We start from the raw sequence: 15052 nt of genomic DNA, 5'->3' as shown, positions 1-15052 counted from the left end.
TCTTCTTCAATGAGAAAGAGAATCCTGCTAATGGAAATCTTCCTAAGCCAGTAGGGACTGAGAAATACTGCTGGAAACTCAACAGTGACAAAATTAGATTTCTCAGGCCTAAATTCACACGGACAACTTAATGCAGAGACATCAGCCTATACCTTAAAATAAAGTACTTGTACTAACTTAAAATATGCCTTTTTTGTAGAAATGTCAGGTCAAAATTGATGTAATTTTATCTCTTTTTTGATAGTGAATTTTCTTCTTTTAAAAAGGTAGTGGTAATAAGAAGTGTATGCACACACAGACATATATATATATGGACATACAAAGCCACTTGTAAGCACATATGATTACATCATTTTTTCCATTTATTTCCCAAATGCCTCAGAGGCCATATCTAATTATTTGGGACCAAATGGATAACCCCCAAAATAGTTGTGTAAAAAATATGAATATATGATATTGGAATCTCTAAAATGTCAACTGAAAGTGATTTAGTAAATCATCTAGATATTTAGTTTATACATTAAACACCTAAACATTTTGAAATATCATGTTGTTAAGGACACTATTACCTTTATTAAAAAGGATTGAGACTATATTTTCTCTAAAGAAGGAGTAATTTCTCCCAAGACAAATGGTAATAATTGGAAGCGATTACAATTAGAATGGAACTTAGGTATTCAGAGGAAAATCTAAGCATCTACTTATGGGAAATTGGTGGCATAAATGAGAATAAGAATTGGTCATCAGTGAAGGAAGTATTTTTAAAAAATACGGTTTGATCTACACTCTTGGATTTTTAACAAAGATTTGATTTTAACAAAATGTTTTATAATGAATAAAACATCTTAACGATTTTAGGATTTATATAATTTAGTTATGAAATTTTAATATAGGAAGCAGTATTATTTTAACTCTAATAATAAAACTGCATTTAACTTTCTGATTCTATTTCAAAAAAGAAAAATTTATTAAAACTTGCTTTACATTTTTCCAAAAAAATAGTCTGTTGATGGTGATTTCTATTTCAATCGTGGTGCTATCTAAAGTAGAACTATTATGAAATCAGACCAATCTGTTTAAAGAAAAGCACTATCAGTTTTAGTGTTCATTCTTAGCCTACTCTTTACTCCCTACCCACCTACAATTTACACTTAGCAATGAATCTCCAAGGAACTAAACTTATGTTGGTGTATATGGAATTAGAAGAAATGTCTCTAATTCTCTGCAATATTTTTTTCTCTACAACAATTTATTGGCTACAGAGACAGTCTTTTAAGTATTGGTTACTCTAGACATCAAAGTAGCTAATTGATCTGAAATGTGTTTTCTCTTGAATGGAAACAGAAAACATCTCCACTTTACTAACAATTTTAAAGAATTTATGGTTGAAACTATGACATCAAACTTGTAAAAGAGAAAAGACAATCACGCAAGTAGACTTGCATGGTGTGTTTCATAGGTAGGCACATATGATCATTTTATTATTTCCTACAAAGAATTCTTTAGAGATTGCCACTGCTCCATGGAAGAAAATGAAAGATTGAAATTCATTAGACCTGAATTTCTAGAAAACGATAAAGACATGCAAAGAGATTTCCGTATCTTTGTTTAACAAATGCACACATATAATATTTTAGAAGAAGCTTCTACAAAAAGCATGGCTTAGGGTTTGCCACTGTGCTGTGAAAGAGGATCATGGACAGAGATTCATAAAACATCAGTTGTTGTCCCTATTTTGTCTGTAATTCAATTTGAGGGAATTCATTTAACAACTTAAGCATTTGATTCTTGATTTTTTTTAAATAATGAGGATATAATAAACAATCTCTGAGGTCCCTTTCAAATCTAAGAAGTGCTAATATTCTATTTTAAGTTGTCAGAATTATCACCTTTCTTTTGTAGGAGATTTATATAAAGTTTAAATAAGCAAAGTATTGACAGTGGATAAAGAAAGGATATTAAATGTAAGTATAAAGGAAAAGAAAGTAACATATACTACTAACCAGCCACAGCCTTTACTGGTATGTGATCTTCCAAATTTTTCCTTATGTGTATGTATTATTTGAAATAGTAACAAGGCTCTTTAACTTGCTTTTCTTCCTAAACACAATACAACAAACACCTTTCCATGTTATTACATATGTATCTGGGTTATTTTAAATACTTCATATGCACACACAAAAATATTTAACCAGTCCTGATCTTGGGGACTTCTAGATTATTTCTAATTTTGTTATTACTACAAACTGTGATGAATAACTTTGTAGGTGTATCTTTGCTAATTTCTCTATTTCCTTGGTATAAATGCACAGATTTGGGATCATTAGACGGTAGATGATAGATGCTTCTTTAGTAATTTGATATATTTTGACAAATTGCCACACAGGAAATTTGTCTTAATACAGTTCTTCAGACTGTGTACCAAGGGCTTATTTCCTGAAAACAAAGATAATCCTAGAAGCCTCATTCCTGTTAATCTACGTTATTCTGATAGGCAAAAGATCATAGTCTACTCTCATTTCAATATTTATTTCTTTGATTACTAATGGGAATAAATGTGTCACTACATGTTTTGGAACACTTTTACTTTTTTTGGTAAATTTTCTGTGTGTGCTTTTAGCTCATTTTTAAAAAAAAATTGATAGACTTTATCTTTTAGAGAAGTGTTGTTTACAGAAAAATTGAGCAGAAAGTACACAGTTCTCATATACCCCTTCTTTTCTCCCACCACCCAGTTTCCATATTATTAACATTTTGCAGTGTGGTACCTTTGTTACAATTGATGAACCAATATTGATACATTATAATTTACTGAAGTCCATAGTTTACATTGACTAAAGTCCATAGTAAACAAAGAGTTTACTCTTTGTGCTCTTTGTGTTTACTCTGTGTACTCTTTGTGCTCTCAGTTCTATGGATTTTGAAAAATGTAAAATGTAATTTATTCATCATTTTAGTATCATACAGGAGAGTTTCAATGGCCTAAAAATACTTTGTACTCTACTTATTCATACTTCCTCTCTCCATCCAGCCCCAGAGAACCACTTAGCCTTTTAATGTCTCCATAGTTTTGTCTTTTCCAGATCGTCATATACTAGGAATCACACAGTATGTAGTGTTTTCAGATTGGCTTCCATCACTTAGCAATATGCACATAAGATTCCTCCATGTCTTTTCATGGCTTGATAGCTCACTTCTTTTTCCACGGAATAATATTTCACTGTAGAGATGTAGCATCGTTTGTTTATACATTCACCTGTTGAAGAACATTTTGGCTGCTTCCAGGTTTCTTTTGCAATTTGGAATAAAGCTGCTATAAACATTTCTATGCAGATTTTGTGTGGATATAAGTTTTCACCTCGTTTCAGTAAATGCCAAGGAGCATAACTGCTGGATTTTATAATAAGACTATGTTAAGCTTTATAAGAAACTGCCAAACTGTCTTTCAAAGTGGCTGCACCATTTTGCATTCCCACCAGCAGTGAATGAGAGTTTCTGTTGTTCCACATCCTTGCCAGCATTTGGTGTTGCTTCAGATTTTAGACATTCTAATAGGTGTGTAGTCCTGTCTAGTCATTGTATTAATTTGCAATTTCCTAATGACATATGATGTTGATCATCTTTTCATATGCTTATTTGCCATTTGTGTATCTTCTTTAGTTGTGTCTGTTCCAATTTTTTACTCATTTTAAAATTCTCTAAGTTTAAGGTGTACAGCATTACAATTTGACATCTGAATACACTACAAAGTGATCACCGCCACAAGTCTAAGTGCATCCATCACCATACGTTTGAACCCCTTCCCCATTTTGCCTACTCTACAACCCTCTTCCCCTCTGGTAACCACTTATCTGTTCTCTGTATCTATGAGTTTGTTTTAGTTTTATTTTGTCATTTGTTTCATTTTACAGATTTCACATATGACTGAAATCATACCGTATTTGTCTTTCCCTGTCTGACTTATTTCATTAGCATAATACCTTCAGGGTTCATCCATGTTGTCCCAAATGGCAGGATTTCATCCTTTTTTATGGCTCAATAGTATTCCATTGTGTATACCACATCCTCTTTATCTATTCATCCATCAACTGACATTATGTTGTTTCCACATCTTGACTATTGTAAATAATGCTGCAATGAACATAGGAGTGTACATATCTTTTCAAATTAGTGTTCTCATGTTCTCTGGATAAATATTCAGAAGTGGAATAGCTGGGTCATATGGTAGTTCTGTTCTTAATTTTTTGAGGAATCTCACACTGTTTTCCATAGAGTCTGCACCAATTTATAGTCCTGACAACAGAGTATGAGGGGTCCCTTTTTTCACATCCTCTCCAACATTTGTTGTTTCTTACCTTTTTGATAGTAGCCATTCTATCAGGTATGAGGCAATATCTCATTTTTTGATTTGTATTTCCCTAATAATTAGTGATATTGAACATCTTTTCATGTGACTGTTGGCCATCTATATGTCTTTCTTAGAAAAATATTGTTTCAGATCCTCTGCCCATTTTTGAATTGGGTTGTTTATTCTTGTTGAGTTGTATGAGTTCTTTGTATATTTTGTATATTAACCCCTTATTGGATATATGATTTGCAAATATCTTCTCCCATTAAGTAGGTGACCTTTTTATTTTGATGACAGTTTCCTTTACTGTACAGAAGCTTTTTAGTTTGATGAAGTCTCATTTGTTTATTTTTGTTTTTGTTTCTCTTATTTTAGGGTCAGATCCACAAAAACACTGCTAAAATCCATGTCAATAAATTTACTGCTTATGTTTTCTTCTAGCAATTTTATGGTTTCCAGTCTTACATTCAAGTCTTTAACCCATTTTGAGTTAATTTTTATGTGTGGTGCAAGATAGTGGTCTTTTTGCTCATTTTTTGATTAGTTTGTTTTCTTAATTTTGAGTTTAAAGAATTCTTTATATAATTTGGACACTACTTCTTTATCAAATATGTCTTTGGTGAATACTTTCTCACACTCTCGTTTTATCATTCTCTTAATATCCCATTAAAAATTAGTGATATTAATACTTATATACTGAAAACACTTTTATAAAAACTGAAGCTTTCTGATTTAGGTGTTTTTTTTTACCATTCCAAAGTTTCTCATTTCTTTGAGGCCAAATTTCATCAGTGCTTTTGTGGTTTCTGCCTTTAGTATCATGCCCTTCAATTATATAAATATCAACAGGTTATATGCTAACATACATTAGTATAATTTTATCTCCCACTTTTTTAAGCAATTACATTCTTACTTGATCTGAAATGATTTTGATCTATGCAGGAGTTACTTTGTTCTTTAATAGTTTAAAGTAAACCAATTAAACAAAATAAGGCACAAGCTTTCTCTACTAATTTAAAATACCAACTTCATAATATACTATATTCCCACACATGGGCAGGGCAATTTTTGAACTCAATTCATTCTACTGCATTCTCTGCTGATTTCTGTACTAGTATTTGTTTTGAGTGTTGTAGAATTGTAATATATTTAATTCTGAGTAGGGAAAATTCCTATTTGTTTTTCATATTTTACTGACTAATCTGACACTTTCATTTTTTCATGCAGAACTTAAACTTATTTTGTTACTTTGCCATATAGATTCCTTTTTACCTTTGGTTCGTGTAATGTTACATTTATAGAATAGTTTGAAAGAGTTGACATATTTTTGCTGATTGGGTCTTTCTGCATATGGGGATGATACGTCTCTCATATTCAAGTTTTGAAAAATATCTTTCAGTGAAATCATTTTCTGAACATTCTTTTAAAATCAAATCCCGAATATGTCACTTTATTATTGCTATTGTGAATGGTATTTTCTCCTCAAAAAATTCCTAATTTTTGTTATGTTTTAACTGGATACCTATTAGTTCTAACATAATTTTAGTTAAATATAATAGTGTTCCATGAATATACATTATTTTAAAATATTTTCACTTTTTTTCCTTTATGCCTTTTATTTGTTTTTATTGTATTATTTTGTTTGTTTTCCTGTCTAATAACATTCGTTAGCATTTCCAGGTTGATATTAAATGGACTTGGTTTGCTTCTCTAACTTTTGACTTTATTGGAACTCTGAGAATTACATGATTTGGGCTATTCATGTAAGATAGTCTTACAAAATTTTTTTAAATGTATTTTTCTCTCATAAGTTATTAGGATATCTTATGATGATTAGATATTGAATTTATCAAGCATCTATTCTATATAAATGTACAGAATATGTTTATCATATATTAATATTATAGGTGTTCATTTATAATATCTATATTAAATATTATTTTATATTTTATATATTTAATGAAATATATTGATTTAATATATCTATATATTATATATTACATTATAAACATATTACTATAATTATAATTAATATATTAATATATTGTATATGTATTTTATGTTAATGTCTATATTATATATAATTATATATGATATATTAATATATATATGATTGTTATATATTAATACTAATCTTTCATCTATTAATATTATAGATTCAGACCTTCCCTGTCACACCTCTATTTAACATAGTAAATCCTGCGCATATTCAGCATTTCCTTTTTTGTGCCTTATTTTTTGTCATAGCAATTACCAACATCTGACATACTTTAAACTTCACCTCATTATCTATTGTCTTTTTCCTACAGCTAGTGCAAGTTCCATGAGGTCAAGGATTTTTACCTGTTTTTTTCACTGCTATATATCAAGAACTTACAACAGTAACTGACACATCTTAGACGCTCAACAAATACTTGTTGAATAAATGAAAATGATGCTGTATTTATAAAGGTGAATTGAAAAAGACACAGACTCTGCCTTTATAGAGTTTATAACATAATGAGGGGATAGATACAAAACAGATAAACAGAGAAAGAAATATGCTACTACAAATGTAGAAAAATATACAGGAAAAAACTGGAATGCTGCAGTAATAAAGTTTGGGGGATGCAATGGACTTCCGCTTTATAGAGTGATTAGGAAATGCCTTTCTAAAAATAATCTTCCAAGCAGAGAGACAAATATATGTGAAGGCCCTTAGGCAAGAAAGAGAGAGATGGAGTCTAGGAGACTATAACAAGGCTGGTGTGTGGCTGAAGAATTATTCAGAGATTAGAAGGGGAAAAATCAGCCTTACATGACAGAGTGAGGAGTTTGGATTTTATTTAAAGTGCAATTGGTAGCCACTGAACAGTTTTAATCAGGGGCATGGATTCATTGGATTTATATTTTAAGAAGTTCTTTGTCTGCTTTGTCAAGACGGTACTGTGGGAGAGGGAAAAGAGAAGAAATGGCAAGACCAGTTAGGAAGCTCTTGCAGTAGTCTAGGCAAGTAATCATGATTGCCTGGCACACAATGAAGATATAAAAAGATTTGAAATACATTTGGGACATAGAATATACAGGGCTTAGTGAATGACTGGATATGGGAGATGAAGGAGATGTCAGAGTTAAAGATGTCTCTCAGGTTTTTGGTTAAACAAAAGGGTATATGATAATGCAATTTACCAATACAGGAAAAACTGGGGAAGAAATAAGCTCTTAAAGATTAAACCATTCTTGCAATCATGAAATGAATCCTGCATAACCATAACACTTTATTGTTTGATTCTCAGGCTTATTTTTCAACTGAATTTATAATAAAAACTTCCTCTACTCAGACATTACTCATGAAAGCTGGGTTACAATATGGTTTATGAGAGCAGTACAATATGGTCCTCCCATGAGGACCTTGGTAATACAGAAGTTACATATACTATGAGAATCTTATGGTCCAGTGACTCCAAAATGTCCAACCAGGATGGGAGGTTGTTAAGGAGAGAAGTTGCTGGGTACTCATATACCACGAGCTTCTGGCTGGGTTAGGTGAATAGGTGTTTATCATTCTTTGAGAAACACCATTCAATTCAGGAAAAAACATATCCATCCTAAACACTACTTCTTTATTAACTTTACAACAGTTTAGCATTGATAAACATAATTTCCGTTTTCAGAAATCTTTATATTCTACATAATAAAGCCCAAATTTCTTAGCCTGCATTCATTCTACTTAAATTTCCCACCTAGCTTTTCTCCAGTTCTGCTTCATGTACTCTAAACCCCTGCTACTCAAAGTATGCCCAATAAATTGTCAGCATTGACATTACATGAGTTTGTAAAAACAGGATCTCAAGCTCCATACCAGACCTGGTGAAATCAGGATCTGCTTTTTAACAAGATCCACAGGTAATCCCATGCATATTAAAATGTCAGAAGTGCTGCTCTTAAGGACAAACTGTTTCTCCTCTATGATGCTTCTCAGTTCTTGTGCCTTTACATATACTTTCTCCACTACCTGAAATTCCATTTCTTCTAACTCAAAATGTCCAAATTCTCCTTGTTACATTTATTACTAAATATGTAGATTTTTTGCCTGGCCATTATGAATTGGGTTTTCCCTTTGTATTTTAACTGGTTAATTTTGTTATGTAAGAAATTTGTGAATTTTTAGTGTTTATTTTTAACTTAATTACTATTTCATTTGTCTCATGAATTTTATTGTATTGCAACTAGCCTTCCCAATACATAATCATATAATTTGCACATAAGATAAAGCACACCATCTTCCCTTCTAAACTCCTTTACATGTTTTTTTTTTTTTTTTCTGTAATTTCCACTTTCTACCTTATGAGATAGTTATTTCTACAGATGTCTTATCTCTACCTCTAGATGCTCTTTAAAGTGATGGTTCCGGGCCTCCCTGGTGGCGCAGTGGTTGAGAGTCCGCCTGCTGATGCAGGGGATACGGGTTCGTGCCCCAGTCTGGGAGGATCCCATATGCCGCGGAGCGGCTGGGCCCGTGAGCCATGGCCGCTGAGCCTGCGCATCCAGAGCCTGTGCTCCGCAACGGGAGAGGCCACAACAGTGAGAGGCCCGCATACCGCAAAAAAAAAAAAAAGAAAAAAAAAGAAAATAAAGTGATGGTTCCTATCTGAATAATATTTGTAATCTCCATAACACTGTGCCTTGCACAAATACAATGCTGAATAAACATTAGTTGACTGAGTGAGTGAACGAACAAGCAACATATACAAATGGTCCAGTTAATCTAAGGTTCCCAGCTCTGATCTAGGCAATCTTTGAATCACTGTCAAGACTCTCCAAGGACAAGTGTTGCCAGAAGCCTGAGTTTCATCAGAGAGGCATATGCCAAAGTAGCATGGCTGGAACACATTTGTATTCTGTGTCCCAAAACATTTCATTGTGATGGTTACTATATTTCTGCCATGGGCCAGGAAACAAAGAATCAAAAAGGTGAGACAAAATGTACAATATGATTAGAACAACCATGCCTTTAGACAATAACTTGCCCAACATTGTTCAGTCAGTAAGTGTGGGATACAGTATTTAAGAGTTTTCCCAAACCTGTGCCATTTATCATGTTAGTAAAGCCTATCGTTCTGTGCCTCTGACAAATCTTACTGATTTCAAAGTTGGAGATGGAGACAGTATTCATAGTTCCTTAGCTTTAATGTTCTGTCCTTTCTTTTCTTCTAGGAAAGCAACAAACCCGTGTTATTCTTGCTCTCCTGCTACCAATGGTGTGCTTATCTTTAATCTAGCAAATCAGATATTTAGTGCCTCATGTCTAGTTTAACACGTTACCAAATTTCATAATATGTACTGAAACAGAATGAGACAAAGAGTGAATGCTAATGCAGTAACATCTTTTATTAAGTACCATATTTTATTAAGGCTCACAATTTTATTAAGGCTCAAAATATTGTAGAACATAAGTATAAATGTGGGTGGTAGCAACAGAGCACAAACAAGATGTCTCTAAGGCTTGATACTAAAAATTCTACATAACACTGTTTTTTCCTGTGAACATTAGGGTTCACATACTACTTTTTTCTAAGTCAGAGCAGTAGTTTCAATTAAAAATAACACTTAACAGTGGCCTTGATCAACAGAGTAGGAGTACGGTTTTGTCAAAGTCTGACTCTTAACTACTGAATAATTTTAGCCTTTGAGTAATTGTGTTTGATCTCGCTTCAGTTTACTTTGTTTCTGAAAACTATACTGGGCATTTTCATTTTTAGAATTACTGTGCTTGCATAGGTGCCAAATACTTAAAGCACCTGTAAAAACGTGGTATAAAATACTTATCAACATCTTTTGGTAGTATCTTCCCTATGGCATGTTCCCCACTAGGAAAGAGAAGGAAAGCACCTACAGTGAAGTGCCCCAGAATTAGTTTGATACTCTTCTGTGGCCATCTTAAAATTCTTAATAATCTTATCTTTGAACTTGTGTTTTATAATTGAAATCTGGTGGGACAATGGAACATGGGTAGGAGCCATTACATGTGCATGTCTGTCACCCATTCCTTGCTGCCCCACTCACACACAAGTTTCCTGATGCCCCACGACATAGAATTCTGATGATCCTTTAGTGTGTGGGAGTTCAGAAAGACTCAAAGTGAGACTATATGGCACATGTGTTATGTGCATGGCTGAGTAAGTAAGTGTGTTGACAGCCCAGATAGGTCATGCTTTCCATATGAACTGGAATGGGCTTTGAACACAGAAAGAAAGCAATGGTGTTCTAAGAACTATGGATCAAGGAATATTATATAGCCTTTCTTACTTGTGTTACTTTCATTTAGTAGCCAGTCACTTATGCTGAAAATGATGATATAAAAGAAAAGGGAAAGATAGGGCAACCTACAGTTCTTTTTTCTTTCAATTCTTCCTTATCCATCAAAAAGCCAAAAGTAGAGACTGTGAGTAGAATGTGCATGTATCAAGGAGTGAAATATACAATCAGTTGAGTTAATTTTGTACAGCATTTCCACTGTTCTGGTAAGAATGAAATTCATATGCGCATATAAGCTACAGGATATGAATTATGTAATTTCAGTGATTCTGAATATAAGTTAAATGGTTCTTTATTTGCATTTAAAACTGGTATTGTACAATGTAAAAATGAATGGTAAAATTCATGTGAATAATTAAAAATTTTAATTTAGAGCAACATTAAATAGCAAATTTAGAAAACACCACGGCAAGTCGAAAGAGGGACTGTGGAAGAAAGTGAAAAAGCATTATATTTTAGCATGTTCAACAACACTATTTTCTCTGCTTTTTGAACAAGAGTCCCTCAATTTTCATTTTGCAGTGGTCCTTGGGTATGACTGATGTATTTATTAGGGGATTCGTGTGTGTGTGTGTGTATCACATCATTCTCAGAAACAAAATGGCTACATTCTTTAGCGTTTTCATTACACCAGGCAGAGTCATTCTTAGGGTACTGCAAATCGGCTGTTTCTCTGTACACTGGGTTGGGCTAGGAAATGGGAAAGGGCTCTGACAGTCATCAAAAATGAGTCTCACTCCTTAATTGATCAAGTGAAAAAAAATTTATTTTTAGGAACTAGTGTTCTACCTAGCACAGTTATCCTGGAAGAGGTCATTTCTTTTTTTTTTTTTTTCCCCTCCTACTCCGTTTTAGATTATTTTCCCATATAGGCCATTACAGAGTATTGAGAAGAGTTCCCTGTGCTATACAGTATGTCCTTATTAGCTATCAATTTTATACATAGTAGTGTGTATATGTCAATCCCAGTCTCCCAATTTATCCCTCACCCCTACCCTGCTTTCCCCCAGTAACCATAAGTTTGTTTTCTACACCTGTGACTCTATTTCTGTTTTGTGAATAAATTCATTTGTACCAGTTTTTTTAGAGTCCACATATATGCAGTACATGATATTTGTCTTTCGCTGTCTGACTTACTTCACTCAGTCTGACAATCTCTAGGTCCATCCATGTTACTGCAAATGGTATTATTTTATTCTTTTTTATGGCTGAGTAATATTCCATTGTATATATTTACCACAGCTTCTTTATCCATTCCTCTGTCAATGGACATTTAGGTTGCTTCTATGTCCTGGCCATTGTAAATAGTTCTGCAATGAACTTGGGGTGCATGTATCATTTCAAAGTATTGTTTTCTCTGGATATATGCCCAGGAGTGGGATTGCAGGATCATGTGGTAGCTCTATTTTTAGTTTTTTAAGGAACCTCCCATTGTTCTCCATAGTGGCTATACCAATTTATATTCCCACCAACAGAGCAGGAGGTGGGAATATCAATTTTCTCCACACCCTCTCCAACAAGTGATCCATTTATCCTCTTCTTGCTGACAAGACAGGCATCAAATGCATTTATCACCTCCTTATTACTGAAAAAATGTTGAATATCAAAAGGGGGGCAACAACTGTCTAGAGTATTCTGGTTTTAACAATTCATTTTAGATTTGTAAGAAAAACTAAAAAATTATTATTATTATTATTATTAATATGCTTCTATCCAATTAAAGGCCCACCAAAATAGAATACACAGACCTTTTCATTTACTCTTTTTTGAGAAGCCTAGTGCTCTATCAGGAAATGTCAGTTTTGTTACTTTCCAAGTTGTGAGAACTAGTTTTGTTATTTAGCAGTTATTCTCATAAGCAAGCATAAATATAACAACTGTTTCAGAACAGGTATGGATTTTAATGTATGCACTGGGTGTTATAAAAGATGAAGAGTAAATTCCAATAGGAATAGACTGAATTATTTACATAGGTTGTATTGATTATTTCTGGAGTTAGAATTTTCTCTTCTACTCCAGCAGTTAAATTCCTTCACTACATTCAACCTAGCTTGAAGGTTTTTGCACCACTTCTTGTGTGCCCAATACATTTAATATTTTCTTTCATAATAAAAAAGTAGGCATTTTAAAGATAAAGTTGACATCTAGCTTTTGGGTGTTTAAGTGAAATCTTTCTTAGACATTAGGGAGTGGAAAGGAACCATATTTCTCTAATGTCTTCAGGCTGAGAACAACTTTAGAAAAGAAAAAGAAACTGAACTGCACACTAAGATAACTGTTTGCTATGGTAAAGGTTATGAAAATTAATGGAGAGAATCAAAAGCCTTTTAATGGCACATCGATGAGAAGCATCTTATTAAATTATCAATTTATGCTATTAACAAAAATGAAGATGTTATAACATGTTTTAATAAGATATGCCCAAAGTTCATCTAGGATGATATCTTAGGTGATAAGTAAAAAAGAGTCAAATATTGGAGGGCCATTGGACCTAATGACCTCTTTTAAATCCTGTCTTTTATTTTATGACTCCATTACCACTTTCCCTGAAAGAATAATTAACAACTGGGAATCTGATTACTGACATTGTTCTGAGTGGGCAGGTGAGAAGATATGGTCACCTAGTAATTAAAAACAATGTGGCCAGATGTTCTGCATCAACTACCAACACATTTAAGCAGATATCACTGACTCATGTGATGGTAATGAAAGCATTTCTTACAAATGAAAATCAGACTTGAAAATACCCTGACATCTGTGATGTTCATTTCATCAACTGAGCTTTTAATGACAATTAACAGTGTTTTTCACATGCTGAAAACTGCTCCCTGTTATAAGGTAATAGACAATATTCCCAGAAAGCCAGAGAATGCAGAAGGAAAGCACACAAAACTTTGAAATATAAATAAAACTTCTGTGGTGAAAGTGATGTTAAAAAGGGAAATAAATGCATTTGTATTTTGGAATTAAAAGAAAACAATGTGTAATTGTGTCTATTTTGGAAATGCAAAAGTTATTGAATTAGCAACTTAAACTCCAATGAGACAAGTCTATTCTCTCTCCCTTCTGTTTCTGCTCCAAGGTTTGGTTGCTAGACCTGGAACTGAGGGTCTGCTGCCTTTTTGTTGAAAAGCAATAGAGAGTCACGAAAAGCCTCTTAGATAGTCTCATCCACCAGAGGGCAGATAGAAGAAGCAAGAACAACTACAGTCCTGCAGCCTGTGGAAGAAAAACCATATTCAAAGAAAAACAGACAAGATGAAAACGCAGAGGGCTATGTACCAGATGAAGGAACAAGATAAAACCCCAGAAAACAATGAAAGAAAGTGGCAATAGGCAACCTTCCTGAAAAAGAATTAAGAATAATGATAGTGAAGATGATCCAAGACCTCGGAAAAACAATGGAGGCAAAGATCGAGAAGATGCAATAAATGTTTAAGAAAGACCTAGAAGAATTAAAGAACAAACAAACAGAGACAAACAATACAATAACTGAAAAGAAAACTGCACTAGAAGGAATCAATAGCAGAATAACTGAGGCAGAAGAATGGATAAGTGACCTGGAAGACAGAATGGTGGAATTCACTGCTGAGGAACAGAATAAAGATAAAAGAATGAAAAGAAATGAAGACAGCCTAAGAGACCTCTAGGACAACATTAAACACAACAACATTCACATTATAGGGGTCCCAGAAGGAGAAGAGAGAGAGAAAGGACCCAAGAAAATATTTCAAGAGATTAGAGTAAAAAACTTCCCTAACATGGGAAAGGAAATAACTACCCAAGTACAGGAAGTGCAGTGAGTCCCATACAGGATAAACCCAAGGAGAAACACGCTGAGACACATAGTAATCAAATTGGCAAAAATTAAAGACAAAGAAAAATTATTGAAAGCAGCAAGGGGAAAATGACAAATAAAATACAAGGGAATTCCCATAAGGTAAACAGCTGATTTCTCAGCAAAAACACTACAAGCCAGAGGGAGTGGCATGATATACTTAAAGTGATGAAAGGGAAGAACCTACAACCAAGATTACTCTAACCAGCAAGGATCTCATTCAGATTCGATGGAGAAATCAAACGCTTTACAGACAAGCAAAGGATAAGAGAATTCAGCACTACCAAACCAGCTCTACAACAAATGCTAAAGGAACTCCTCTAAGTGGGAAACACAAGAGAAGAAAAGGACCTACAAACACAAACCCAAAACAATTAAGAAGATGGTCATAGGAACATACATATCGATAATTACCTTAAATGAAATGAATTACATGCTCCCACCAAAGACACAGGTTTGCTGAATGGATACAAAAACAAGACCCATATATATGCTGTCTACAAGAGACCCACTTCAGACCTAGGGACACATACAGACTGAAAGTGAGGGGATGGAAAAAGATATTCCAT

At 33.5% G+C, this 15052-nt stretch overlaps 1 protein-coding gene across 3 annotated transcripts in view; it reads right to left on the bottom strand.

Moving 5' to 3' along the window:
- MAGI2 (membrane associated guanylate kinase, WW and PDZ domain containing 2) overlaps positions 1–15052 on the bottom strand; it is a gene marked incomplete at both ends in the record, with an annotated part of 1325315 nt that overhangs the window by 1073323 nt on the left and 236940 nt on the right. The window lies entirely within an intron of this gene.

The sequence above is a fragment of the Hyperoodon ampullatus genome (assembly GCF_949752795.1).
Source record: "Hyperoodon ampullatus genome assembly, chromosome: 9".
NCBI classification, from domain to species: domain Eukaryota; kingdom Metazoa; phylum Chordata; class Mammalia; order Artiodactyla; family Ziphiidae; genus Hyperoodon; species Hyperoodon ampullatus.
This window is presented reverse-complemented; position numbering and strand designations above follow the sequence as displayed.